Here is a 27486-nt window from a genome sequence, read left to right as displayed (position 1 = left end):
CCAAAGTTAGCTCAGAATGAACAACTCAACCCAACTAGGGACTCCCTCATCTCCAAGGGCCAAATATTAGTTGCATATTAATGGGAACCATCCCTCTGTACTTGTTAATGGTACAAATGGACGTCATGTGAGGAATGGATTGATCCTCACTCCAAAAATGAAAGAACAATTATCAAGCAGGAATTAACAAACAAAATAATAGTGGTTCAAGAGGGAAATCATATTCTTTGTTGGGTTTATCATCCTTCAGGAAATTTTAACCTCTCTAAATCTTGCAATATTCTCACAAGAAACAAAGATTAGGATGATCTAGGAAAATGGCATAAAATATGAAATCTAAAACAATAACCCAAAATCACTCTTTTTTTGTGGCTTCTATTATGGAGCAAACCTTTGACATGGGACAAGCTTCAAAGTCATGGTTTTCAGGGCCCCTTAAAATTCCTTCTTTGTCTCTCCAATTTATAAAATGTCAATCACCTTCTCAATAGTTGTAGTTTCTTTACTTCTATTTGGGACCACCTTGCCATGCTCTTCTAACAAACTAACATAATAAAAAATAATGTCCTCTCCACTCTACAATTATGGCGTCACTCCCCTTTTACTAATACCATTGTCAAAAGAGCATGGAAACTAATCCAAGGATTCATCATACGGGATATTTGGTAGGAGCGTAATAAACAAACATTTAAGAATATAAGGGCCTCCATAAATTTTATTTGGCAAGCTATCCTAAAAAAATTAAGGGAAACAATATCTTCTCTTCCTTGATCCTCCAAATATCGGGAATGCAATCAACCTGAAAAAATCATTCTAACCAAAATGGGTCTCTCCCCTTATTCCTTATGGTAGACTCCCTTTGTCCCTAATTTCTTCCCTTCTAGCCCTTCCTTCTACCCTCCCCCCACCCAAGTGTACTTCATAAAAATTAACTTCGACAAGGCCTCGAAAGGAAATCCAAGCCAAGCCAGTTGTGGTGGTTGGATTCTTCTTCCCATTGCCCCCCTCTTCCTTCCCTCCCCCTGACTCTCTCTGATTGCATTACCCCTTCCTCCTTCCTCCTTTGCCCCCCTCTTCTCATCCTTTCATCTCTTTCCTATGCCTCATCTCTTGTCCTTTCCTCCTAGGATTCCACCCATTTCCTCTTTTCCTCCTTGCCTTGTGTCACCTTTCCCACCTTTATGCATTTCTCTCCTTATCTTATTCCTTCTCCTTTTATTTTCCTTTCTCTCCTTTGCTATCTTTGATTGTCTTCAAATTTCCTTCGTTCATTCCCCTTTGTTCTTTCCTCCCTCTCCCCCTCCCTCTCTTCTAGTATCCACTCCTCTTATATTTCCTCCCCTTCCCTTGCATTGTTCTTTCTCCTTGTTTCCCCCCATTCTCTTTCCGTCTTTTTGTCGTTATCTATTCATCCGCTGCCTTACTATCCCTTAACTTTCTTTCTGTTGTCTCCCCTTTCCCTGAACTTCTTTTTTCCATAAGCTTTCTCTTTAGGTTTCCCCTTGTAGGTTCCCTTGTCTCTTTTTTATTTTTTTGATCAAGTAATTGTAGTAGGCCCTTATACATTAACTTATATTCTATTCTAAATAATTTTTATTTTTTTTGTCTAGAGGAATAAAAACTGGGCTAGGCTCCTACTCACATGACACATGGTCGATTCTGACTACTACCACTATACCTCTACATGAAGCTGTACACACCCCCACACATAGGCTACACAGTAAATCAAGGGATTTGAACCTCGAATTTGCACAACATCTAATACGATGATCACTAATCGAACTACACCCCTTAGGGGCATTTCTAAGTATTAATTTATACATCTTATTATACTTTTAATTAATATACTATATTAGCATTTTAAAAGTCATTAACATACATATATCTCTATATATTTTATATTACTTTTTAAAAGTTCTTTATTTCTTATATAATACATTAATTAAAGGTCGCTGAATATTGACTAATATATTCTATTATACTTTTAACATTTATAATTTACTAATGTTCCTACTCATAGTATATTATTTCTCAAAGGTTTCCTATTAATGTTATAATACATTGATTAATATTTTTACATTTATGAAACATTAAACTGTTAATCATAATTAGAATAACAAATATATCATCTTTTATTATTACATATCTATAATAAATGATTACAATTAGGTTTAGTGTTTTAATAACATCTATTCTCTTGAAGCCATGCAACTTTTGTTTTATTGGGTTCTTCTCTAAGCTCTTTGATCTCTTGTTTCCCTAGCCGACATGCTTTAGTATATGTTCTTCCTAACCTACCTTACATTTTTTTAATCATTATTTTTTATTTTTATGGTATACTTTAGTTTTTTTAACTATATTTTTATTTTTTCAATATAGATTTTTTAACTATTGTTTTTTTGCCCTTTTTAGATTAATGTATTTTATTATCAAAATTTTCCATAAATTGGTTTTTTTTTTAAATCATTTTTTATTGATTTTTTTTTCTTGTTCAAAATTAGCATTTTTTAAAAACTAATTAATATGAATTTTCTTTTAAAAAAAATTAAAATTTTCAAAAATTTGTGTTATGTTGTTTTTTTTTTTGGACCGAAAAATGGGCTTTAGTTGCATGGGACAAAATTTGTTGTTTAGAAAAAGGAGGCATTGGTCATGGTGATCCATATATACTCAATAGAGCCTTAAGTGCAAAAACTTGGTGGAGATGGATTAAAAACCTAGAGGATTTATGGAGAAAAATGTGGAAATGTAAGTATGCCCGCGATACCTAGGAATATCATGTCATCATAATGATGGCAAACATCAGTGGTTCTCATATCTAGAATGATGCTCAGAGAAAAAAACATCTTGTGGAATTAATCAAAAGCAGGAACAATGCACTATTTTGGGATGGCTCTTGGCATCAGTGGCCAAAGTTAGCTCAGAATGAACAACTCAACCCAACTAGGGACTCCCTCATCTCCAAGGGCCAAATATTAGTTGCATATTAATGGGAACCATCCCTCTGTACTTGTTAATGGTACAAATGGACGTCATGTGAGGAATGGATTTATCCTCACTCCAAAAATGAAAGCAAAATTATCAAGCAGGAATTAACAAACAAAATAATAGTGGTTCAAGAGGGAAATCATATTCTTTGTTGGGTTTATCATCCTTCAGGGAATTTTAACCTCTCTAAATCTTGCAATATTCTCACAAGAAACAAAGATTAGGATGATCTAGGAAAATGGCATAAAATATGAAATCTAAAACAATAACCCAAAATCACTCTTTTTTTGTGGCTTCTATTATGGAGCAAACCTTTGACATGGGACAAGCTTCAAAGTCATGGTTTTTAGGGCCCCTTAAAATTCCTTCTTTGTCTCTCCAATTTATAAAATGTCAATCACCTTCTCAATAGTTGTAGTTTCTTTACTTCTATTTGGGACCACCTTGCCATGCTCTTCTAACAAACTAACATAATAAAAAATAATGTCCTCTCCACTCTACAATTATGGCGTCACTCCCCTTTTACTAATACCATTGTCAAAAGAGCATGGAAACTAATCCAAGGATTCATCCTATGGGATATTTGGTAGGAGCGTAATAAACAAACATTTAAGAATATAAGGGCCTCCATAAATTTTATTTGGCAAGCTATCCTAAAAAAATTAAGGGAAACAATATCTTCTCTTCCTTGGTCCTCCAAATATCGGGAATGCAATCAACCTGAAAAAATCATTCTAACCAAAATGGGTCTCTCCCCTTATTCCTTATGGTAGACTCCCTTTGTCCCTAATTTCTTCCCTTCTAGCCCTTCCTTCTACCCTCCCCCCACCCAAGTGTACTTCATAAAAATTAACTTCGACAAGGCCTCGAAAGGAAATCCAAGCCAAGCCAGTTGTGGTGGTTGGATTCTTCTTCCCATTGCCCCCCTCTTCCTTCCCTCCCCCTGAATCTCTCTGATTGCATTACCCCTTCCTCCTTCCTCCTTTGCCCCCCTCTTCTCATCCTTTCATCTCTTTCCTATGCCTCATCTCTTGTCCTTTCCTCCTAGGATTCCACCCATTTCCTCTTTTCCTCCTTGCCTTGTGTCACCTTTCCCACCTTTATGCATTTCTCCCCTTATCTTATTCCTTCTCCTTTTCTTTTCCTTTCTCTCCTTTGCTATCTTTGATTGTCTTCAAATTTCCTTCGTTCATTCCCCTTTGTTCTTTCCTCCCTCTCCCCCTCCCTCTCTTCTAGTATCCACTCCTCTTACATTTCCTCCCCTTCCCTTGCATTGTTCTTTCTCCTTGTTTCCCCCCCTTCTCTTTCCGTCTTTTTGTCGTTATCTATTCATCTGCTACCTTACTATCCCTTAACTTTCTTTCTATTGTCTCCCCTTTCCCTGAACTTCTTTTTTCCATAAGCTTTCTCTTTAGGTTTCCCCTTGTAGGTTCCCTTGTCTCTTTTTTATTTTTTTGATCAAGTAATTGTAGTAGGCCCTTATACATTAACTTATATTCTATTCTAAATAATTTTTACTTTTTTTGTCTAGAGGAATAAAAACTGGGCTAGGCTCCTACTCACATGACACATGGTCGATTCTGACTACTACCACTATACCTCTACATGAACCTGTACACACCCCCACACATAGGCTACACGGTAAATCAAGGGATTTGAACCTCGAATTTGCACAACGTCTAATACGATGATCACTAATCGAACTACACCCCTTAGGGGCATTTCTAAGTATTAATTTATACATCTTATTATACTTTTAATTAATATACTATATTAGCATTTTAAAAGTCATTAACATACATATATCTCTATATATTGTATATTACTTTTTAAAAGTTCATTATTTCTTATATAATACATTAATTAAAGGTCACTGAATATTAACTAATATATTCTATTATACTTTTAACATTTATAATTTACTAATGTTCCCACTCATAGTATATTATTTCTCAAAGGTTTCCTATTAATGTTTTTTTTTTTTTTTCAATGTGGTTCACGGGCACTCAATGAGTGGCCGCTACGTCCACGTAGAGAAGCGGGGCAGTGGTTTCCTATTAAGTATTTTTATACTCATCTACAAACTTTAGATGTCAAGGTTTCTCATAATATTTCCATTTGATAAATATATTTATTCTCACCATTTATGAAAAGTATACGCCTTTCATGCATGCTTGTCTACTATATCTAACGACAACAATTTTATTTCCTCGCAAGTTTCCAATTACACACAATGCGTCTAACTTCGTGTGATGTGTCTTCTCATTTGTTAGGGGTATTGGTTCAAAAATTAGAAATTTTGAAATACAATCCAGTCTGAATGATCTCCCTATATCGCATTGGCTTTTTTCTTGTTTCGTGAATTGATTATATCTCATTGAAAGAAAAAACCTTCAACATTATTCTTGCCAATTTCTAATGAAAAATCATTTATGTCACCACAGGAACCCATCCAATATATAGAGATAGATGCATTTTGACAAGAGTTACCATCTCTCACACTAATGGCTTGCTCAAAAGAAAATGGAAAATTGACATAGTGACGCCATTTTAAGTTGTGAAACAAAGATGAAAAGTGCAGATCCCAGCGACAACTGGGAACAAAAATGAAAAAAATTGTAGCGGGAAAAGAAATTAATTGCAAATATCGTGGCGGGGAACAAAAATGAAAAGAATTGTAGCGGGAAAAGAAATTAATTGCAAATTTCGTGGCGGGGAACAAAAATGAAAAGAATTGTAGCGAGAAAAGAAATTAATTGCAAATTTTGTGGCGGGGAACAAAAATGGGAAAAATTGTAGCGGGAAAAGAAATTAATTGCAAATTTAAGCGGAAATTGTGAAAGCCGGAAAGATGATAAAAATTTGGACCATTTCTCGATTTGTGCGTGTCATCCTTGCGCAGGGGCCATGCTAATCTTCTCTGTATCGTTCCAATTTTATCGGATGTCTCCGAAGAGACAATAGCAAGTGTGGTGGAATTCGTATTTAAACGGCTTGTATATCTTTCGCGTTATGCATGTGGGAAGGAATTGGAACGTCCACGTCACGCCCTCCGTTGCCCACATACCCCATCACGTCAACCGTAAGTGAGTGAGTGGAGTCCTCCGATTCGATTGGACGACATTTCCACCACCACTCCCATTGTGATTTCCTTTTATTTGTTTACAGGATGGACGGAATTTTATTACTTTTCCCACCGGCGAATCGTCTATGTATATATCTGCCAGTGTTCATCTTTAGTACTTCCATCTTTCGTGTCTAGCGTTTGTAGTCCAACGGTTAGGATAATTGCCTTCCAAGCAATAGACCCGGGTTCGACTCCCGGCAGACGCACCCCTCTCGCAATTTATAATAATTTTCGAAATGTATAATAACCTCCGAAACAGACCCGGTTCGACTCATTCTCTTTCCGCAATTTATAATTTCCAATTTTCGAAACTCTACAGATGTATAACCTCCGAAACGAAACTTTGCTTAATATAATAGTGAATGCATTATCCTCCGAAACGAAACTTTGCTTAATAGTGAATGCATTATCTGATATAGAATTGCATTTAAACAATTACACCACTTTAAATTTCAATCATTTATTTATTTATGAATACAAAATGCATTTTTTAATCAAATTTGAATTTCAAGTGCATTTTTTAATAAATGATTAGAATTTTGAATTTCAATAATTTATTTATGAATACACAATATGATTAGAATTTTGAATTTTGAATTTTATTATAAATGGATTTTTTTCACAATATGAAAATTTTGAATTTTGAATTTTAGTATAAATGGATTTTTTCACAATACGAAAGTTTATGAATGATACCTAATTAGTGGCCTGGTTATAACACAATTTGATATCTAATTAGTGGTTACTTTTGACTTCTTCAACTCTTAACTAGAGTCACAATATTGAGTCACTTGGAGGTGGGACTTCACTTGTTCGGGGTTTTTACCATGGTCTCTTGGGAGCTATGCTAATTTTCGATCTTTATGTCCACTTAAAGGAGGCTTTGGGGTTGCTTGTGCAATCTCTTGGGGTGAAGACACTTTCCAATCCAGAATGAAGAAAATAATGAATGCAAATAACACATCTTTCTCTTTCAACGGAAACTATATAGAGGGAGGAAGAGATATTTTGCATATTCAACATTGTATAATAACACAACGACCTCGCACTCTCTTAATAACCATCCCATATATGTCAGAACAATTCTTATGCAACCCACAAAAGAAGATATTTACAACAATGAAACCTCTCAAGAGGCACTCAATTTCTTGTATGCTATATTGCTTCTAAAATGCAAATGTTCTCTTAATCTAATCAAACAAAAACAAGATACAAACCAAACCAACAAACTTATGCAGTTTTAGGGTTGTATGATATTGGTAGAGATAATCACAAGCACACTCCAATGTCTATGCTAGATACAATCACCCAAAACTTCATAAGAAATATACAAGAGGCATGCGAAGGTTTTGATCTCAAGCATGAAACAAATGACAAGGCTCTACAGGTCACGACTAGATTTGTTAAAACTTTGCCAAAGGTGTCTCCCGAGTCACTTTTCACCAGATGGCAAGTTCAAGTAATCTCAAACGCACACAATCAATCAAACTGAGAAAAACCTTAATTTCACTTATTAACACAAAGCTTTTTTTAATAACTTATAAATTTTAAAGGCATTGTTCAGCTATTCTATGTTTTGGAGTTCTAAAGGCATTGTCTAGCTATTTTATACTTTGGATTTTTTAGCTGGAATGACTTTTTATTATTTAAAATGCACTTTTGAATTAATAAATGGATTCAACGTCCTGGAAAACATATGGGGCACTTGGATTGTGTAGAGTTTACAGCTCAAATCCGTGACTCTAACAAATTCTTGTCACTTGGATTTGTTTGTTTAAACTAACAAACACATTTAAAACAAAATGATCAGAGTCTTGCTCTTTTTACCAACAATAGGACAAAAGCATATGCTTTATGGAAATCACCCAAACTAGCTAAGGAAATGGAGGTGCATTCTTAGTTCGCCATAGGATGTTCTAAAGAATCATATGGTACATAATTCAGCATTGGGAGATTATCCTTTAGCAGTCATTCTAGATAAGAATCAAATTCTTGTATCTCCATATCTTTCTTTCATGTATTTACTAACAAGCATATTCACATTGACCAACACATTTATTTTGTAATAGGGCTTCCATAATTTTAACTTACTTATCAATTATTATTCGAGTTGTCTTTAGTGAGACTTTTTGGAAGCTTTTCCGGTGAATTTTTTCTGGTCTAATTTCTCTAAAATCCGGCAGGAATTTATTGAAACACACAAGTTTGATCGGTAACCCCTGCACAATCTAAGTGCCTTAGGGGTTTTTCACAGTGCTGAATCCATATATATTGTCAAAAAACCAGTTTAGATTACACAAACCAACATTTCACCTCAAATTGTTCCTCCGGATTCCGGCACCGGAATGTCCAAAAAGTCGCACTAAAGACAACTCCATTATTATTAGGTGGATTGTAAGGATTTAACCTCCATGAAATATTCTATAATATTCCATGTAGTAGTCACAGATAACACCTGTGAGTTGACCTTTTAGTGAATGTTTGGAATTCTTTCAAAGTTCTTTAGCCATAGTGAAAAAGTCCACCAATGTACTTGCTAACCCCAATCTATAGAAAGTGTGTCTGCCATTAAACAATGGAATTTTTCACAATATGAAAGTTGATGAATGATATTTGGGGCATAAGGGACTTGTCCATATCACTATATTTCCAAAAACAAATAACATAATATCTATAATTACAAAAAGACAGGAAAAATCCAAACCCACAAAAGAGCATAAAACTACCTAATAAGGCTTTGAAAAATAGGTGCCATGTGATGAATAAGCATTCAAGAGTAAAACCAAGGGTATCAAACTAATTTTTTTTCATATAGACAAAAATCCACATCTCCATATTAATCATCTCATTCTTTCAATCATCTAGTTTATCAAACTTGCCAAAAATATCACCATGTTCATTTTCCTATCTTTTGCCTATTTTGGGAAAATTTTAACCCTTGCAAATCTTTTGTCTTGGATAAAAATTCAATCGTGCGCATTATATATGATGTTGTATGTGACTTCTCCCAATTCCCAAAAGGCATTCACTCGTTTATTTTATTAAAAAAATGGGTAATCTTTCTAAGATTGAGTTTTTCTCTACTTAGTAAAATACAATAAGCTATGAAGGAAACAAGAGAACTCATGACTTAAAAATTAACGTGATTGAAACTAGAACATAAATAAATCATACCTACCTAAGCTACTTGGTGAAAGTAGAAAAGCTAGGTAAAAATGCCACAACCAACATACTTTACTTATCGAGTCATTCGCATTCATGCATTATTTTGACATTAGAAGGAGAACTATGGATGAAAAGACAAATAGGGTTGTGGATGACCATGCCATGAAATTTAAGGTATCTTGGACTAACAATATATAAATACTTACATTAGGAAACAAAATACACTTATGGCTTCAGTTAAAAAGACTCTGACCAAGATACGATATCATTAATTCCACCATAAGGAGTAAAATGGATGAGAAGTGAACACGGAAATTTTACAAATCTTCTCTATTTTGTTGTCTTTGGGGATGTCTCCCTCATCCAATACATAATAAGATCAACATAATGAATCTCATCTTTGGTGCATTTGAACCTAATAACAAACATAAAAAAATGAAAAAAGAAATTAAAGCTTTGCTTTGATACCAAATCTTCCAATTCCTCTCACCTCTTGGAAAGTAACATCGATAAACTTACCCCCATCGTCCTCATTAATAAAACCAAACTTTCAGTCATGTCTTAAATTAATGAAGCAAGTTGACGCTTAACCACTAAATATCTGTTAAACATATATCAATCTATCTTCCACAATGAACCATATCCGTTGACTTGAATCTAGCTTGGACATACTGCAAATCTAGAAAGTTGGTTCCATGTTAAAGAAATTATGATTCAAAAATATGATTTCTTTATGTGTGAAATATTTATCCATGTTTAAATAAGTTTCTATCAATTCTTTTATCAAAATAGGAATTTCTATGTCTTCCACTATCCTCCAACTTGATGTAATTGAAGTCTCTAGGTGACCTAAAGAAACTTATTTCCTTAAAAATATATTTATTAAACATCTAAAAGTATTATAAAATAATATTTCCTCCTATGTCATGAATAACAATACTATCATTCACTTTCCTTCCTTCATACGATGGAAATCGATCTCCCTAACAATGGCACCAATTTAGATGATATCTCCTACTATATTCCCCTTGAGTGAGGAATGATGCCATGTGATCCAAATTCTAGTGTACACTTCAAGCTAGCTCTTGGGACGATGGTTTAATACTTTAACTTCTATAAATATTGCTACCCATTTCACCTTAGCAACAGAAACTTCACTATTCAGACTTGAAAATTCCATATTTAAGTGAATATCTAATTATAGATTTTTCAATGATCTCAAAAGGAAAAAAAAAAAAAAAGAGGTTATTCAAAGTTCCAGTTTTGAAAAATAAGGACCACGAAAGAATGAAATATAAGTATGCAAGAGATTGATATCAAAAAATTTAAAACCTTACCTGCCACACACCTTTCTGCCCATCTACACTACATTAAATTTGGTTTGAACCAGTAGAATTGAATGTAACACCCTCCTCCCACATCCACCCAAGTAACCATACCAACCGGAGTTAACATCAGACGAGAGTCTACTATGATCAGATTCAACCTCCTATGTGACGTTAAGGAAGTGGAATCGACGGAAAATCACACACAATCATCCAACATCATCAACAAAACCCTCAAAAGACAAGTGAGCCACTTAGGCAGCCTGTCCCTGGGTCCCACTGATGTTCTGGATCTCTTACGCCATAATTTCTCTCATTCTATGGGAAAGGGAGTTACCAACAACCCAAAAGTCACTCTCACAAGCTTGCCTGCCACCGACCAGGGACCAAAATTTCCAGTTTTATGCCAATGACCCCGGGATTTAAGCCACTTTTTCAAGCCTAGAGCCTAGGCCACTGCCCAGAATGGAGTGATATCTTACAATCATTAAAATACAGGGAAAAAATGATGCAAAAGCAATAAAATGAACAAGACCATAACCAGACCCCTACTAGCCATGACAGACATTTCGTTAAACATATCATCAAAAAGTAACCTACAGGTGTAAACAACAAAATTAAGTGTAGGGATCTCATACTTATCTGAGAATTGCTATGAACCTTTGTTCCCTCATGTCAATTGTTGCATTATCATCTATTAGGTCATAGACACATTATCCATTCATGTACAAGTAAAAACCTATTGAGAGTCATACATAGTTGTTTTCATAAAATACACATATAACCAGCATAATAGGAACATAAATACCATAAACATATCAACCATCAAAATCCACATATACATCAATACATTTACACATGAAAATCAAGGGAATGAATTTCTTGTTAATGAATGCAATGAACCAACTAGAGATGGGACTACCATGTTCCACCTGACCATAGATTGGCTAATCCTAGTCTCCCTTCAACCATATTCCAAGAATGAATGTGGGTTCATAGAACACACCAAAACACCAATCAACATGGATGCCACCAGAGTTCTCCGCCTACATCGTGAGGAATTTGAGTGCCTAGTAGTCTCTCAAGATTTACCGTGCATCCACAGTCCGATCTATGGATCACTAGGCCCTACACCAAGACATACTCTCTAGGATTTACCATGTATCCCATCCTAGGCTCACTAGGCCCAACGGAGAGAAAATCCACCTCTTGGCTTTATCGTATATCTTGCCATTCAACAGAAAGGATTCCTAGGTTCATCAAGGCACGCAATTTGGCTTTACCACAACCCATAATCTGGTCCAAGGGTTACTAGGCCAGTGGCTTCGTGATCCACAGTCCGGTTCAGGGACCACTAGACCATGTGTTTGTCAATTCGGAGATCCACCCCACTCAGCTTTGAATCCAATCCAACCATCCGACATAAACCGAATGAGAGAACCCATCTCATCAAAGTTATCAAGAAATGGTAAGGCTAGGTTGAAAATATATTCACATGTGGAAAAACCCATGCCATGGTAGAAAAGAAACACATGCAATCCCATGCATGCCAAATCTAGCAAGGAAAATGCACATGCAAGTCGATACTTTCAATGAAGCCTGCTATAGATGCTTGATCTTTCCTTTCCCTGCTTGATCTTTGCTTCCTCTTTCCTTCTTTTCCTTTCTTGCTCCAATGCCAAAGTGGTCCAAGAAAACTCTAAGTGTCCAAGAGTGAGAGAGAGAGAGAATAATGAGAGAGATCCAAAACTGAATTGATCAAACCCTGCCCACTGGTCCTCATAAGAATTTTTATAAATGATACCCCTATTTTCTTCATTTTCCATTATTTTCCTCCTCACATGAAACCTGTGACCTTTCACCTTCCTTTTCTCCTAATTTCCATTATTTTCATAAATAAATGTGCCAAAAATTCCATTTTGCCTTTCCAAAGCCTTAACCATTGCCTTTGCTAATTTCCTTTAGCCATAAACAACCAATTGAACACCCCCTAAGATGTCTTGCCCAACATTCAACTTGGAATACATGTCCTGTCAACCATGGTCTTATATGTTTTTACATGGGTTTTTTAACCAGGGTTTTTACAAAACCCTCCCCCTTGGGGGAACACCATCCTCAGTGTTCAATGACATCTATAACCAACAAGGCCGCTAAAAACAAAACATACTGCCCATGGAGCTTTATAACAAATCTAATTGTAGTATTTATAATGAATGGCCTTCTCAAAGAAAAGCATCATGACAACATGACCAACTAACAACCATACCGCATATTGGAGCTTTATAACACAACTCATTACGATATTTACAATAACCACACATACACATATGCACATTTGCTAAACCAACAAATAAGTATATGATGCCTACATCTGCAACAAGGGAATCCAGAGGCTCACACCTCCACCATCAAAGTAATACGAGGATTCACATCCTTCCCAGGAACTCCATAATCCACTGCCACATTCAAAGTTGCATCTAATGTTTAGCACTACAATCTTGTGCCACCTGTCCTCTTAGCGAACAGTTACCAACTCATTTTTCCAGGGCACACTCCCAATGTGCATCTGATTCCATATGGAAGTGATAATGACCAAATCAAATATATCCATGACCTTCCCTTCTCTGCTAGACATTCCCTCGGGAATCTGATCACCCCTTCCATGCAGTCACCCACCTTCCAAGTTCTGTTGCCACCCCCGTTCCGGGAAGTCCATCCCTTGGCAAGGCTTCCTCGCATCGGAAGATACAAAAGCCAAGGCCTATCCCCACCTTAAAACCATCATACGGGTCATAGGATTCTCATGGAAATCAATGGACACTATTGGGTACCAGTATCCCATAATGGCCCTGCTTCTGAAGTTCTTTACCTATATACTGTTGTATTTTCCAATTCCTTCTGCCGACACTGCTAATTCTTGTAGTCAGTTTCAACCACCCAACCGGGCATTTCATGCTTCTTGTACCAATCACATAACTTCCATTAGATTCAAAATAAATTGAAATAACTTCAAATCATACCTCATTAGTAGCTCGTCAATAAGGTATACTTGCAATCCTATTACTTCCTGCCACAACAAGTCAAACTAGCATCTTTGACCAAATCATCATGTATAAACATATCACATTAGGTTAGCTCAAACACAACCATCATAAATCAACATCACAATCACATGTAACCATCATAAACCATAATCATAAATCACATGTAATCATCATAAACCAGAACCATAGATCACATGCATAATAAAACTTACATACAATAATGATACTTGTCCTTCATCGATCCTTACATCTACCTTTGTTCTTTTTGTACACACACCGAGTCAATTGCCACACCCAACAAAACCCAATGAATTTTCCTCAACCATGTGCACACACACATAGTGTACATCCCACACATACAACCACACACGACATACCACACCATGCAATACATGCATTCACACCTGACATACAACGCATACACCTACACCCAGTGCACAACACAACACAATACATGCACCTACGTCTGGTGTATGACACAACACAACACGTATACATACATAATGTACATCACAAGACATACACCTGCACACAACGTGCGACACTGCAAAATGTATATACATACACCCGATATACAACATAACTTATACATTTGTACCCGATGTACAACGCCGCACGATACATGTACCCACACAGAATACAACACAACAAGTACGCATGTCATGACACCACAACTACACAATACACATACATAGTACCACATGCACGAAATACAACATGTATGCCATGCACTCAATCCCACATGTACACTACTACCATATGTACAACACGTACACATGACCACTTGTACAAAGCACAACTTGCACAACATGTACACAACGCCATATATAAACCACACCACCTATACAATGTGCACACAATACCACATGTACACATTACCACATACATGACATGTACGTGAAACACATGTACACAACACCACATGCACGACATGTACATAACACCACCTGCACATAATTTCAATTGTACAATATGTACACAACACCACATGCACACATCACCACTTGTACACCCATGCACACCACACCATATTTACATAGCACCACATGTACAACATGCACGAAACACCACATGTACATAGGACTGCATATCCAACATGTACATAACATCATTTGTACACAACACTGTATATGCAACATTCACACAACACTATATATACCATCTTGTACATAACATTGCATAAACAACATGTACACACACTAAATATACACCACATCGCATGCAAAAAACATCACAAATGCAACATGTATGACATATACACCATATGCACAACATTAGTGCCACACATCCATAATCACATTGTCCTTACTAAGAAAACTAGCTTCCAGTGTCTTATCCATGCTTATCCCAACATGTCACAGACCACACTGTCTTCATTTCGCTAATGTATCCCTCGAGTTACCTATCCATAGAATAGACATAATATAATCACATAATATCAACTCATAAACACATGATACTGACCTCATATATTTTTTAGGGCTACTCCTCCCCATTGATTCCTAGTAAGACCAGGAACCTCTTCATGTCATCCGCCTGCGTAAGCAAATCATTCCTCCACAAGAACGATTCTTGATGACCATGTCAGATAATGACATAGATACATGGATACATACATACATATACGTAAACATTAGCATAAATGATCGTGATCCTGTCAGACAACGATATGCATACATACATATATATACACATAAATGTTAGCGTTAATAGTCATGATCCATGACGACCCTATCGAACATGACACACATACACACCTACATGTATACATATATAAACATCAACGTAATCATAATCATAGTTACATAATTACTAGATACCAAGGTCAAGGTTAAGAGAACTCCCTTTATCCATGCCCATCATGCACAACATTGAGAACAATTGTTCCCAACATAGCTAAGGCATCTGATGTCTCAGGTCCATTCATATTGATTTGGGGTAGCATCAGATGTGATCTAGGCATGAAAATTGGTGGAAAGGATAAAGCGCATGAGATCTCCAGGACCCAGAAATGGTTTGGGTAGATTCTACCCAATTTAGGAGATATTAAAATAATTAAAATTTTTAATGGATTTCCTAAGTCTAAACTTAGAAAAAATAAAATATTAATGGGTATTAATATAAAACTCGGTTAGAAGGTTCTAAAAGACATGGATCAAGCCAAATCTAATATTTTCCATTGATTAGAGATGTAATCTTGGCCGTTGAAGGACCAACATGAAAAGTATAAGAGGAGACTTGAGGGTTAGTTGGAGAACACACCAGAGTGATCAGTCATTCGATTTTCTAGAGCGGGATTTTATAAGAGAAATCGAATCAGTGATCAGTTGCAGCGAGGGGCAGTGAGTATGAGATAGAGAGGTAGATATAGTGTAGAGAGACCAACGCAGAAGCAGAGAGAGGTAGACGATAAGCCAGAGGGAGCCACGCAGAGGTATAAGGGACTATGAAGAGGCCAAAAGGGCTTGCGCCATCCACGCAGAGGCTACAGGAGTGACGCAGAGGACCGTAGAGGTTGTGTAGATCCTTAGAAGGCGGACGAAGAGGGTTTCAAGCTAACGTAGAGGGTTTTATATTGACGCGGAGGCCAGGAGGTTTGACGCTGAGCTTCAGATAGTGCTGGAGAGGGTTTCTTGGGGTAGAATTTCCGAATATCTGTTTCTAAATAGAGAGGTATTGTTGCCGGATTATTTTCTCTGTCGCGTGAGCCATTTTGGCACCCAGTTGTACTTAGAAAGACTGCATAATAAAATAACCCTCAGAATTGTTGCACCAGTTTTCCCAAGTTGGGTTTTTCTGGGGACGAGTTGTCCAAAAATAACGGTGTCACTTGTATGTTTTCTATTTCTTTCAGTTGTTGATATGTAGATGGTTGAGACTGTATTGTGTTTATTTCAATATTTATATGTTTAATTAACTTGTTCGTAATTAAAAAGCAAGAGAAATAAACCACAGAATACAGATAAAATTTCTAATGGGTAATAATTAGAAATTTCAACATGGTACCAGAGCATGGTTGCAGATCACAGGAGATATGAAGGCACTAGCTAAAGCAGAGAATTTGGAACAAAAACAATTGTCTGAAGTGATAGAAGTTATTCCTAGTAGAAAGCGGCGGAGAAGGGTTGACGTAGAGGGACTGCGTCATCAATTCGGGCTAGAGAGAGGTCAACATAGAGGCTGAGGAGGGCAGAAAAGGCTCACGAAGAGCCACACAGAGACTAGGAGGGTTGACGAATTTGGCCAGGGGAACATTTTAGCCAGAGCCGAGATTGTGTAGAGCCTAGAGGCTCAGTCCTTCAGTTGTTAGGGCATTGGAAGATGTGGGCTGATTTCGGGGAGTGGAGCTGGTGGGGTATTGTTGCTGCTGAGACAGAACAATACCTAATGGGTAAAAACCAAGGTAGAGGGAGTTGTTACCTAGGTGGATTTCTAGCCAAGAAATCGATATCCGTGTTGCAGGTGCATATGAGATCGAAGAGGTGCGACTTGACGGTTGGCAGGCAGATTTCCATGAGGTAAATCGAGACTTAGAGGGAGTCTAGCAGAGAACTTCCAGAGGGAAGTAGAGACTCAGAGGAGTCGAAAGGAAGAGCAGAGAGATGGACATGAATGGACAGAGGGATTAGGACAGGCTAGACGAGGTGTCCAACTTTGTCGTCTGGAAGGCTAGGATCCTGTCCATTCTAGATAAACATCGCATCAAGGCCTTCGCCTTGAGAACAATGGCTATCCCAGTTGACCCAGCTGACAATGAAAAGTACAAGGAAGAAATGGCCAAGGCGAAATGCATAATCCTTGATGGGGTCAAGGATCATGTGGTCTAACATATTGCCGAGAAGGAGACGGAAAAGGAAATGTGGGACGCCTTGAAGACATTATACCAGCATACTTCTATGGAGAGGAAGATGTTACTAGAGAATCAATTGAGGTCATACTAGATGCAGAAGGGGAAGTAGAGAGATCACTTCCTCGACAAATTGAAGGAGATTCATGATCAACTGACTTCCATAGGGGCCACGTCGGATCAAGAGTTGACGGTGAGGACCGCCCTAAATGTAGTCACCGAGGAGTGGGAGACATTTGTCTAGAGTATTTTGGGTAGGGCTAATCTTCCAGATTGGGAAGAATTGTGGGCATCTCTTCGCCAAGAAGAGATCAGACGGCTGTCCAAGATAGGAAGTAACAACAAAGGAGTTCGGATCAAGAAAGAGGAGGAAGAGGATGCAACTCTGGCAACTGCGGGGAAGCGGGAGAAGAGGAAGAAGAAAGACCTCTCCAAGATAAAGTGCTTCAACTGTGGGGAACTGGGGCATTATGCGAACCAGTGTCTGAGGAAGAAGAATAAGGCAGAGGCATCTGACTCCAAGGTAGTGCCAGCGAAGGTGGAAAAGGAGGTAGAGGAGGATGACGATTGTGCCATGAGTGCTCATGTACCTCTAGAGAAGAGGTGGGGAGACATCGATCTGTAGTCAGGAGGACTACATGCGATGAGGGGAAGGATCCTTGAGGTATCGAAACTCTTGGATCATACCTTGCTACGGGATCCCCGAAGTGAGAAGTAGCATGATGGCAGATGTCAGTAAAAATGTATGCGGATGAAGCGGCAGAGAGTGCTAGAAGTGCAGAAGTCCCTGGCAGCGCAGAGAGGGTTGCAGCAGTGCGAGAGGCATAGAGGAGGTTGCAGCAGTGCACGATGGTACAAAGAGGTTTTCAGCGGTGCGAGAGGCAGGGAGTTGTTGCAGCAGCACAGAGGTAGTAGAGGAAACACGAGATAGTAGCAGAGGGAGCTTCAGCATCGGCAGTGTTTCTAGCCTGATATGGATGTCAGTAGTTGGGTGGATCAGTTACTTACTTCTCAGTAACTGAGTTGCAGTGCAGTAGCAGTTAGCAGTAGGATGATGCAGCATGATGAGAAGGGGTTGTAATGTTGGGAGAAAGGACCAGCAGCAGCACGAATGCAGAGAGAGCTTCCGTACAGATGTAGCAGTGGCAGTGGCAGATCCATAGGTAGCAGTATAGGATGCAGCAGCGCAGAGGATGTTGGGTGGGGAGGCCTAGCATCAACACAGGTACCGGTGCTATATAATTAGAGTGATGCTCGATTGGAGTATTACTAGAGCACAGTCCTCGCTAAGAGGGAGTGTTGATTTTGGGTAGCATCAGATGATATCTAGCCATGAAAATTGGTGGAGAGGCTAAAACACATGAGATCTCCAAGACCCATAAATGGTTTGGGCAGATTCTACATGGTTTAGGAGATATTAAAATAATTAATATTTTTAATGGAGTTCCTAAGTCTAAACTTAGGAAAAATAAAATATTAATGGGTATTAATATAAAACTGGGTTAGAATGTTCTAAAAGACATGGATCAAGCCAAATATAATCTTAGCAGTTGATTAGAGATGTAATCTTAGCTGTTGAAGGACCAACAAGAAAAGTATAAGAGGAGGCTTGAGTGTCAGTTGGAGAACACACCAGAGTGATCAGTGATTCGATTTTCTAGAGCGGGTTTGCTAAGAGAAATCAAATCATTGATTAGTTGCAGCACGGGGCAGTGAGTACAAGACAGAGAGGCAGAGATAGTGTCGAGAGACCAACATAGAAGCCGAGAGAGGCAGAAGCTGAGCTAGAGGGAGCCACACAGAGGTAGAAGGGACTGCGAAGAGGCCAGAAGGGCCCGCGTCATCCACGCAGAGGCTGCAGGAGTGACATAGAGGGTGGTATAGGCTGCACAAAGTCTAAGAAGGCTGGCACAGAGGGTTTCAGGCTGACGCATAGGCTAGGAGGGCTGACGTTGAGCTTCAAATTGTGCTGGAGAGGGTTTCTTTGGGTAGACTTCCGAATATTTGATTTCGAATAGAGAGGAATTACTGCTAGATTATTTTCTCTGTCAGGTGAGCCAGTTTAGCACCTAGTTGTACTCAAAAAGACTGCATAATAAAATAACCCTCAGAATTTCTACACCGGTTTTCCCAAGTTGGGTTTTTCCGGGAACAAGTTGTCCAAAAATAATGGTGTCACTTGTGTGTTTTCTATTTCTTTTAGTTGTTGATCTGTAGATGGTTGAGACTGTATTGTGTTTATTTCAATATTTATATGTTTAAATAACTTGTTCTTAATTAACAAGTAGGAGAAATAAACCATAGAATATAGATTAAATTTCTAATGGGTAATACTTATAAATTTCAACAATTCACTTCACCTTTCCTATTACCTTTCTCATGACTATATTGCCACTGTCGATTTACACCAATGGATCGACCCAATCTAATCGATTGTCATAGTCTTACCTTCCATTGCACATACTCCTGCACAAAGCTTCATTTGAATCTCACATTACATGTTGGGTACCACACAGTTCTCCTCGATCTCCATCGACTTTCCTCTTTCCTGACCAATTCCCAAGACTCCAAACTTAAAATGCAAGCACAAGAACCAAGCAAGAAGAAAACCATGAAAACCAAAAGCAATATGACACCACAAAAAAGTGGCATGACCATGCACTAGACATAACAAAACTGAAAATCAAGCATAAGAAAATCACAAAGACCAAAAGAAAAAGACTAACAAAAAACACCATGACTCAATCCCCATGGTTCCCATGGAAAGCTCAACCCAAACCTTCTTTAATATTTCATGGCAGTGTCTTGCCATGCAATCCCCTGCATCATACTACCATAAACACAAAACTGTCAATGCACAAATAAACATAACAACATACTACTTACCTTACCTTGCTATGCCAAGCACATTGCTTGCAACTGAACACATTCATGCCATCTCTCAAGGGACTCCAATCCTTTGACATATCCACTTGTAACTAAATACTAGCTAATATACCTATCAAGTACATGTTCATGAATCTAGCACATATCCACATAATGTCAGACGAGATTAAGGTTAAGAAGAATCCCTCTATAATTCTTGTCCAAATCCCTTCTTTTTCCCTTTTTACCTTGTTGCAATCGAGGCTTACTATGCATCGCCACATCACCCAATTGTTAGTTATATAAACACATCAACTATTACCTTATCACACTAATACCAAGCATGTTTCCAGCAACTTCTCACACATGTCAACCACATGTTCCAAACATCAAGACAATCATATGTATCAATTTTAAACCAACCTTTACCAAGACTAACAATCATGTCATAATCCATAGTCAACTCATAGTCATTAGACATAATGCTACAACTATCACCTACTATACTCAAGTACATATCAATTGTATCAACACATATGTGTTAGTGCAATCCTCTTAAAACAAGATCATTTTGGAAAGAAACCTTATAAACACATACTTATATTATGCAATTCATCGAAAATTCAACCAACTTGAAAACATACCATGTTAACTAAATTAACTAGACATCAAACACCAAATAGATGTCATAATCAAAAAGTCAAGCACAAGATGACATAAACAAGTTCATACCTTAATGTATCTCAGGGGAGGCAATTTTGTTTGCACAATCAATCTAGTTAGCATGATATAGCTTTGCGAGATATTTAATCAAACATAAATAAGATCATGATACCCAAAATAGTCACTAGCTAACATGTTTACTTCATAACTCATACACAATTATCATTTATGCATAGCAATCACATATGTACGATCGATCCAGATTAGTACAACACAATGCAACCTAATAAGTTGATTCATACCTAAATGTCATAACCCTAACCATCTGCATAGGCCGATCCAACTTAGTTTGATACATATAACATCAACATATAAATGATATAACCCTAATCATTAAGCTAACTATCATTTAACAATAACACGTTAACCTATAAGAGATTGCATCAACAACATATAACATAATCATCAAGTTATCTAATATAAAACAACAATAGCAATACATACAACTACATGTTACTATCATTATTTACTATCTGACACATGTACATATAGCTATACTAATCAACTAACATCTATCATGAATGTAACCATAACATCAAAAGACATGTACATAAACCTAATATATATAACAATCCTTGACTTACATACCTGCATGCCAAACATACAATACCTATATGACGATCTGCTCTTACATCAAAGTCCAATGCTGCAACCTCATTATGATGATCTGCATCTCCTATTCTATCTCAACCAACACATTGGCATTATAACAATCAAGATCAACATGATGACCTAAATTGCATAAAATGACTTCACAAGGCATGTTGGACCTATATTTCATGCATAACTATAACAAAGGCCATACATGCATAACAACTGCATATGGACATATAACACATGAGTACAAAACCATATACACATCATTCTAGCTAGAGTGCAGTCATCAATGCATGACCATATCAACTACACAAACCATGACCTCATGCATGACAACAACAACCACCTTACATGCATTTGATAACATGTGAACACTGACGTTCCTAACACTGCATAATCAACCATACACAGATGAAGACATACTCCATGACAATGCCTTCAATCTTCACATGAATACATCACTACAACCATGATCAACACCATGAAAATGCAACAAGCAAATGGACTACATGCATAAGGAACACATATGCAACTAACATGAATGCATGACCAACACATAAGCCAAGTAGAGTGCAACCACGCTTTGATACCACTCTAACACACTCCTCCCACATCCACCCAAGTAACCATGCCAACTGAGGTAAACATGAGACAAGAGGCTACTATGATCATATTCAACCTCCTATGTGACCTTAACAAAGTGGAATTGACAGAACATCACACATAGTCATCCAAAATCATCAACAAAACCCTCAGGAGACAAGCCAACTAATCATACAGCCTATCCCTGGGTCCCACTGTTGTTCTGGTTCTCTTAGGCCGTAGTCTCTCTCATGCTATGGGAAAGGGAGAGACCAACAACCCAAAATCGCTCTCATAGGCTAGCCTGCAAGTGACCAGGGACCAAAATTTCTAGTTTTGTGCCAGGGACCTCAGGATTTAAGCCACTTTTTTAGGCCCAGAGCCCAGACCACTGCCCAAAATGGAGTGATAACTTAGAATTAGTAAAAATACATGGAAATAATAATGCAAAAGCAATAAACTGAGCAAGACCATAACTAGACCCCTACTAGTCGTGACATGCATTTCATCAAACATATCATCAACATGTAACCTACAGGTGTAAACAACATAATTAAGTGTAGGGATCTCATACTTATCTTAGAATTGCTACGAACCATTGTTTCCTCATGTAAATTGTTGCATTATCATATATTAGGTCATAGACACATTATCCATTCATGTACAAGTAAAAACATGTTGAGAGCCATACATAGCTACTGTCATATAATATACATATAACTAGCATAATAGGAATAAAATTATCATAAACATATCAGCCATCAAAATCCACATATACATCAATACATTTACACAGGAAAATCAAGGGAATTCATTTCTCGTTAATGAATGCAATGAACCAATCGGAGATGGGACTACCACATTCCACTCAACCATAGATCGGTTGAGCCAAGTCTCTCTTCAGCCAATCACCCCCGTGCCATATTCCAAGCATGAATGTGGGAGTCATAGAAGACACCAAAAACACCAATCAACATGGATGCCACTGGAGTTCTCCACCTACACTGTGAGGAATTTGAGTGCCTCATAGTCTCTTAGGCTTTACCATGCATGCACAATCTGATCCAGGGATCACTAGACCCTATACCGAGGCATAATCTCTAGGCTTTACCTTGCATACCATCTCGGGATCACTAGGCCTAACAGATAGAAAATCCACCTCTTGGCTTTACCGTATATCCCACCATTCACCGATAAGGATTCCTAGGCCCACCGAGGCACACAATCTAGCTTTACCACAACCCAAAGTCCGATTCAGGGGTTACTAGGCCAGTGGCTTCGTGATCTATAGTCCCATTCAGGAACCACTAGACCATGTGTTTGTCAATTCGGAGATCCACCCCACTCATCTTCGAATCCAATATGACCATCCAACATAAACCAAATGAGAGAACCCATCTCATCAAATCTATCAGGAAATGGCAAGGCTAGGCTGAGAACACTGTCACACCTGGAAAAACCCATGCCATTGTAGAAAAGAAACACATGCAATCCCATGCTTGCCAAATCTAGTAAGGAAAATACACATGCAAGTCGATACCTGCAATGAAGCCTATTGTAGCTGCTTCATCTGGACGTTCCATGCTTGATATTTGATTCCTCTTGCCTTCTTTTCCTTTTATGCTCCAATGCCAAAGTGCTCCAAGAAAATTCTAAGTGTCCAAGAGTGAGAGAGAGAGAGTAATGAGAGAGATCCAAAACTAAATTGATCAAGCCCTGCCCACTGATCCTCATAAGCCTTTTTATCAATGAGGCCTCTATTTTCTTCATTTTCCAATATTTTCCTTCATTTTCCTCCTCACATGCAACTTGTAACCTTTCACCTTCCTTTTCTCCTAGTTTCCATTATTTTCATAAATAAATGTGCCAAAAATGCCATTTTTCCTTTCCAAATCCTTAGCCATTTCCTTTTCCATTTTCCTTGGCCATAAAAAACCAAATTAACACCCCCTAGGATGTCTTTCCCAACATTCAACTTGGAATACGTGTCCCATCAACCGTGGTCTTATATATTTTCACATGAGTTTTTTAATGAGCGTTGTTACATTGAAAATGTAAATATTTGTAAATGTTGGAAATATTAAAGAGAGATAATCTTAGATATTCAAGAATTGGAAAAATAAAATGTGATGGGATTTATAAAAAATCATGTAACCATTTTCAAGAAAATTTATCGAAGAAAATAATAAATGTGCAAGGCATTAAATAACAACATATCCATTTATCAACAAACAATTGCAAACTTTTGAAATATGTAATACATTTTTAAGATATATAAACATATAAACAAGTAGGAAAAATTCACATAATGTTTTGATCGCACCAATATAAAAATACTCAAATTAATTTTAGTGAGGGAGGAAATCTACGAAACCTTCCATTCCATCTAAAATTTCGCAAGAATATGTGGCTACATTTTCCATATCTAGGAGGAAAGAGAGGCCACAATACAAGCTTGTAGAAAATTAATGGATCCACTAGTTTGGTGTTCCAATCCATCCCATGGTTTCCCTTATTTTTTCTGCTATCACCTCTCCTATCTTGGTTAACAAAAAATTTCCAATCCTTAGTTCACAAAAACTACATTTTTATAAGCTATTCCCTCCCTTCATTTCCAACACATGCAAATATTCTTTCTTGTAAATAACCAATTTCATCTTCTTCTCCCAAATGTCCATATATGTTTTGAAATTGGAGGAAATGGTTAAATTTTCCATTATTATATTGATTTTAATCTCTTTATAATCTCCCTTTAGCTCAAAGTTTAAATACCCTTCGAAAGGGGTGAAAAATAATTTTAAGTTGTGCATACGGTTTTTGGTAGATAGGATTAGAATATGATATATCTTGAACTGTATAAATCTGATAGAAATTACAATTGCTCAAGAAATTTCACTGAAATCAGGAGATACACATTGTACTCTATTAATATACAGAATGAAAATCACTATTTAAAACAACATGCATAGACATGCAATAAGAAAAACCACAAGTACACTGTGATTTCTATGGGAACCCAACTAGGAAAAACACCTCCACTGCTTTGCATTTATTCAGATGAAAAGATAAAAAATTGCAATGTCTTGCTTCAAATCTGAAGCACACCTTGCACTGTAATCTTGTTCTCTTGCTTCCTGACCTTCTCTGGCCAACACTTAGCCAATTCAACCCACAACTAATCTCCTATTTCCTTGTGCAATCCTAGAGGAATTAGTCCCTATTGTGCAATAGTTTGAGGAAATGATCACCTGCTTAGTGCAAAATAAATGTACACTCAACAGTAAAAAACATGCCTTTTCCTCCACCTCCACTAGGAAATTCGAATTCCATGCATGATTGTGTCTATTTTTAGTTGATTGAGTAGTTAACTGAGAGATTAGCGAGTTAACAACAGTCTTAACTACTCAAATGACCTTCAATTAGATCAATTAATGACTACAACTCAATTAACTAAGTTCAACTAACAATAACTCACTAGATTTTTGGGTTAGGGGGCCTTACCAGAGTTGCGAGAACCTGACATAACCATCAACAGAAGTTGAAGTGGCTCAACTTTTTGGTGAGTTCCGAGACTTTCAAGAATTGTAAAATTGCATTTTGAGGATTGAATTAGATTATGTATGGTGCAAGGAAAACTATTACCAATAATTTCATTAAGACCACTACTATCCAAATGGTATCCATTTACATCATTGATTTGGTCATAACTTACATCTTCAACAAACAAATTACCCAAGTCATAAGGTTCTTCCAATTGCATATCCAAAGATGGATAGAATGAACAAATCTCATGAGTAACCCGAATGGAAGAATTTTATTCATGCAAAATTAAATATGATAAGGGATGGAAACGAGACTCAAATATTTCTTTACTTTCCTCTTCATCACGAATGATCTCACTACCATGTGTCAATTCAAAATCCAACTCATTAGATGGAGTATCTCCATCACAAGTTAATGCCTTACAAAAGGTTGGACACAAGGGATAGTGAGGTGAAGAGGGATTTCTAATAAGAACATCTTCTTTAAATAAATTATGTTCAACATATAAATATTTTGAAACAAAGTTCTCTTTAGAAACTGAAAGATCAAAAGGTGCACTAGGGAAACCATCATTATACACAATAACATAGTCATAATCAACATAATGGAGGTTGTCCAAGAATTCAGATTGATTAGAAAAATCAATTTCATTTAATACATAACCAAGATTGCTAGGTTCAAAATCACCAAGGATGAGAGATCATAATATCGACATGGAGGATTCTTCGGCTAAAATCACATGATAGAATATTTTTTGACACATTTCAAACCAACTAGTGTGGTTCATCATCAGGACAAGTTGAAGAATCAGATCTAAATGCATGTTAAATAGTTAGAGCAGAACTTCCAACAACTATAATTATTGACCAGGTAACGGCTAAATTGACTACCTAACGACTATATTAGACAAGGAAATGGCTAGTTTGGTCAAATTCAGTTACAATTTGGTCTTTTGCCCCCTTTTCCCTGTGTCCAGTCAAACTAGCCATTTCCTAGTCTAATATAGCCGTTAGGTAGTCAATTTAGCCGTTACCTGGTCAATAATTATAGCTTTTGGAAGTTCTGCTCTAGCTATTTAACATGCATTCTAGATCTAATTCTTCAACTTGTCCTGATGATGAACCACACTGGTTGGTTCGAAACACGTCGACAAATATTCTATCATTTGATTTTAGCCGAAGAATTCTCTTAATCTTGACATGGATCACAAAAGCCTCAATTCAACTATGGAGGATTCTAAAAAAGAAAATAAAGATCGAATGAATACTCACCTTGCTTCTCCTCTACCTGTGAAATTTGACTGCCTTGATCTTGATCGATACTTTGATTTAGAAGAGCCTTATCAAGCAAATCAAGGGGAAATGGATAATGGGAAATGGATGATCGTTGAGAAGATGGATTAGGAATTTTATTTGCAGATTTCCCAACTTCAAAATTATCACAAGGAGGCAACCAAATTGGTACGAGAAAAAGAGGAGGACAAGGAACAAAAGGAACAATAGGCTATTCCTTTAAGATTGGGGGTGTCTCAAATTTTCTGAAAGTAGGAAGAATAGGAACATTTGGTGGTTTATATTCACACTAATTCAAAGAGATAAATGTTAAAAAAAATTCTTTAAGTAATCCCAATCCATATCTTCTTCACAAAACTCATAACATAATTGAAGGAATCTATTAGAA

The 27486-nt window shown here is 37.2% G+C and overlaps 2 non-coding genes across 2 annotated transcripts; one reads left to right on the top strand and one right to left on the bottom strand.

Annotated features, from left to right (window-relative positions):
• Positions 1-5844: 5844 nt before the first annotated feature.
• LOC149141890 (U6 spliceosomal RNA) lies at positions 5845-5947 on the bottom strand. Its single transcript, XR_016265412.1, has one exon. It is a non-coding gene; the product is annotated as a U6 spliceosomal RNA (small nuclear RNA).
• A 302-nt stretch (positions 5948-6249) lies between these two features.
• TRNAG-UCC (transfer RNA glycine (anticodon UCC)) lies at positions 6250-6321 on the top strand. The gene has a single exon. It is a non-coding gene; the product is annotated as a tRNA-Gly (tRNA).
• The last annotated feature ends 21165 nt before the right edge of the window (positions 6322-27486 follow it).

This window comes from Pinus tabuliformis, chromosome X (genome assembly GCF_031772625.1).
Source record: "Pinus tabuliformis cultivar Carrire ecotype Pingquan chromosome X, CPIR1, whole genome shotgun sequence".
In the NCBI taxonomy this organism is placed as follows: Eukaryota; Viridiplantae; Streptophyta; class Pinopsida; order Pinales; family Pinaceae; genus Pinus; species Pinus tabuliformis.
The sequence above is the reverse complement of the archived record's forward strand: the minus strand, read 5'-3'. Positions and strand labels throughout refer to the sequence as shown.